A 4,360-nucleotide genomic window follows, 5' to 3' on the forward strand; every position below is an offset into this window, starting at 1 on the left:
AGATCGCATTTGCCTCATCTCACACCCAGAGAGGCCATAGGTCTCACCCTGGGTCAGATAGAACTAGTGTGTGTTGTGGGCGAGTGGAACGGTGTGGCTCTGCAGTTTGGAGGTCATGTTACTTTGAATGAATGAGTGAAATGTTGTGTTTGACATTCTTTTTGTTGAATAAAAACAATCAGGACCGTTGAAGCCGGGAACTGGAAAGTAATTAATGCACCATCATGTCTTTCATTAACAGGTGTTAAGATAATTCATCTTGTCGCTTGTTACATATTTTTAGTATAATGGGGTGATTTCTGCCACTCTTCTAGTTTGTGTGTTAGGAGAATGGTGTCAATTGTTTATGTTGAGTCTTCTAAGAACAAATACATGAATGAAGCATATTTGAACTCAAACGATAACATTTCATCCCCACTTAAATTGGTACATGGCTTAACATAATGTAAAATAATACATTATGCTGTCTACTGTTAACACGTGGGAATTTTATCAGGTAAAACATGATGCATTGTTGATTTTCAGTTAAAAGGTTCAAAAAACTAACATTCCTACCTGAATAAAGGGTTGGTCCTCTTTTCCAATGCATAGAAAATCATCAATAAGCCCGGACCCTTGATTCTGAAAGCTCTGATTTCCTGAAAGGGTATTTGAATCACTTGAAATGGGAATCTTAAACTGGCTGTTAACCGAGTCTGTTGTTAAACATACATCGTGAGAATAAGTCTGTAGAAAAGCTCTGACTCCATCAATACCCACAAAATGGGAGGCGGGAAGTGCGTTGAAGATAGCACCGGATGTGTCCGAGAGATGAGATTCCCTCCAGTGGTTAAGCCTGATCGCCAAAAGGAGAATGATCAGGAAAAGGAACAAGAAGGAAACAACAGCAAGAGCTATCACCAGATGCAGGGTGAGGTTTGACTCCATGTCTGCAGGAGCTGAAGGGTTACTTATATCATGAAGCATTTCCGGCATACTGTCTGCCAACACTATGGTAACTGTAACGGTAGATGAGAGAGGGGTTTGTCCGTTGTCCTTCACTAACACCACCAGAAAATGTTTTATAGCATCTTTTTCCATAATTGGGCGGGCTGTCCTGATTTCTCCAGTGTGAACACCTATTGTAAACAGCCCCTGGTCTGAGGACTTCAGCAGATGGTAGGAGAGCCAGGCATTTTTCCCAGAGTCAGCATCGACAGCCACCACTTTAGTGATCAGATAACCTGGTTCAGAGGTACGAGGAGCCATCTCCACCGCAGAGGAGCCATCTGTAGTCGGTGATGGGTATAATATTTCTGGAGTGTTGTCATTCTGATCCTGTATGGAGAATATCACAGTGACATTACTCATCAGAGTTGGCGATCCGCCATCTTGAGCTTTCACTTTAATCTGGAACTCTCTGAACTCCTCAAAGTCAAAGGAACGAAGTGCATAGATAACACCTGATTCGGAATTAATGGATATGTAAGAAGAAAGTGGAACATCTTTAATGTTCCCTTCAGTGATGGAATAAGTGATTCTTGCATTCTGACCGATATCCAGATCTTTTGCTCTTGCTGCAAAAATGGAACTTCCTGAAGATATATTTTCCATTATGTAGGCGCTGTATGAGGCGCGATCAAATGCTGGGGGGTTGTCATTCTCATCTGTGATCTGTAAATGTAGTGTTTCTGCTTTAAACAATGGGGGAGTGCCGCTGTCTGTTGCTTTGATTGTTATGTTATATTTTTGGACTTCTTCCCTGTCCAAAAGACCACTAGTCACCAAACTGTAATAACTTCCAATCGACTTCTTTAAATGAAAGGGGAGATGAGGAGGGAGGGAACATGAAACTGTTCCATGTTCTCCTGCATCTTGGTCGAATACCCGCAGAAGGGCGATGACTGTGCCCACAGGGCTATTCTCTGCAACTTGATCGAGCAGAGAGGACAGTATGATCTCTGGGGCATTGTCATTCACATTGATAACTTCTATCAACACTTGGCATTTTGAAGAAAAACTTCCATCACTCCCGAGAACTTCTAATTCATAAAACTGTTTTATTTCAAAATCCAGGTTATCGCTCAAAACTATTTCTCCTGTTTTAGAATTCAATGTGAATGTTTGTAAATCTGTGTCCATACCGTTATTGAATGAATAAGTTACTTCTGAGTTTAGTTCCTGATCAATGTCAACAGCTCTTACAGTCGTCACTGTAGTTCCCTTTGGCACGTTTTCCAACACACTGACTTTATAGACAGACTTGTCAAATACGGGGGCGTTGTCATTGGCATCAAGAACAGTGACCTTGATCTGTGCTGTGCCTGACCTTGCAGGTTTTCCTCCATCTATGGCTGTGAGGACCAGTTGGTGAATATCCTGTTCTTCCCGGTCCAGTGAATTCTCCAGGACCAGCGCTGCATGCTTTGTGCCATCTGCTCTTAGGTTTACATCCAGGGTGAAGTGTTTATTAGCGCTCAGCTGATAGTGCTGGAGAGAGTTATTTCCAACATCTGCATCTCGAGCGCCTGGAAGCTCAAATCGTGCGCCAGGCACTGTGTTTTCATTGACCTGTAGTGGTATTTGATCAGCAAAAAACGCGGGCGAGTTGTCATTAATATCTTGGATTTCTATTTCTACTGCATACACTTTCAAAACTCTTTCTAATATAATCTGTATTTGCAACAGACAAAAGACAGCACGTCCACACAACTCCTCTCTGTCTATCCTGTCATTGACGGTTAAATGCGCCTTAACTGAGTTGAGAGCAAAATACTGCTTCCTACCTCTGTACTCAATCCGGGCTCCGCCTTCCGATAGCTCCTTTGTATCCATCCCCAGATCCAGAGCCACATTCCCAACAAAAGAGCCTTTCCTCATCTCCTCGGGAATGGAATAACGCAGCTGCCCGGAAGCGGCTCCACAGACTGTCAGCAGAGCAACAAGAAGCAGCAGAGGAGCCCCGGAGTAACAGCGCCTCGATGCCTGAGCCCCGGAGTAATAGCGCCTCGATGACTGAGCCCCGGAGGAACAGCGCCTCGATGACTGAGCCCCGGAGGAACAGCGCCTCGGTGTCTGAGCCCCGGAGTAATAGCGCCTCGATGCCTGAGCCCCGGGGTGACAGCGTCTCAGTGCTAGAGCCCCGGAGTAACAGCGCATCGGTGTCTGATCCATGGCGAGCTGTGGAGTCCTCTGGATCACCAGTGGTTCTGATATATGGTTCGTCTTCGATTGTGAAAAGAATAAGCCGTTTGACAGGGACGTGGGTTAGAGTGCGCCCGCCCCGCACTAAGGTTATTAAAGGAATACCCTTCTTCGATCTGTTTCTGAGCATTCTCGGCTGTTGTACCACGTGGTCTACTGAAGATGTACTGTAATTCTCTACTTGGTGAGCAGCGGCGCTCGGTGTCCTAAGTAACAATTACAAGTGCTGAAACTTTTGAAACATGCTGCTGAACAAGCTTCAGGCGTTGTTTTCTTGCTTAAGGACGAGATTCAAAGATCTCTCTCTTAATTGCACATGTAATGAATGCACCTTCGGGTCCATTAGTGCTTATAGACTGCCTTCTTCGGGCTGAAATTGCCACGCTTCGGATAAGAAATACACTTACATTTTCTCGTGCACCACTCCACACGGAATTGCATGCAACGCCAAATTTAAAAACAGTGCATGCAAATGATTTTGTTGTTGTTGGGGAGGACGGGGAACGGAGGGGTTGGGGACTACATTTCCTTATCTGTGTGTGCAACATAGACATATGAAGAAAAAAAATCTTAAAACGCTAGCCACTGTGTTGAAAGTACACTTCAGATAGCATTTACTTCTCGTTCAAGTTTCACAATCAACGCAGTATTTGCCCCACTTTTACTTAGGGGGACGGTTGCACATTGCAAGTGAAGTTGCATCTTACGAAGACAATGTACACACTTTTTTTTGGCCGCGACCACGGAGGGGTTAAGAGCCTGGGGAGCGCGGGAAGCGGCCTCTTTGTGCCCGCGCTCCCCAGGCTCGCTCATCGCCCCACCGTGGGGCTCTTTAATTTTCTTTTTTGTTTCCCCTACAGGTTGCCTGGTACTTGCTGTGGTCGTTTTTTAGCTGTGGTCGTTTGTTGGGGACCTTCAAGCATCAGGAGAATCTGCGGGCCCGGAGATCGGGAATCCAGCGAGCGCACCTGTTGAGAGCTGCGGTCGCCTTTTGGGAGTTACAGGCATCGAGGAGCGGAGCTGTTGGGCCCCCAGCGGCCCGTAATTTCTTTATCCCTTTGTTCCCTCTGCAGGTCTGCGGTCTGGGGAGCAAGCAGAGTCGAGGAGGATCCTGGTCTCGGGAAGGAGCAGACAATGGCGAGCGGAGGAGGATTCCATCCGGAGGCCCCGAGGCACC

The 4,360-nt window shown here is 46.0% G+C and overlaps 1 pseudogene; it reads right to left on the bottom strand.

Moving 5' to 3' along the window:
* Positions 1 to 534: 534 nt before the first annotated feature.
* LOC147702753 (protocadherin gamma-A11 pseudogene) lies at positions 535 to 3,153 on the bottom strand (annotated as a pseudogene).
* Positions 3,154 to 4,360: the final 1,207 nt, after the last annotated feature.

Source organism: Lissotriton vulgaris, chromosome 7 (genome assembly GCF_964263255.1).
Source record: "Lissotriton vulgaris chromosome 7, aLisVul1.2, whole genome shotgun sequence".
Lineage (NCBI taxonomy): Eukaryota > Metazoa > Chordata > Amphibia > Caudata > Salamandridae > Lissotriton > Lissotriton vulgaris.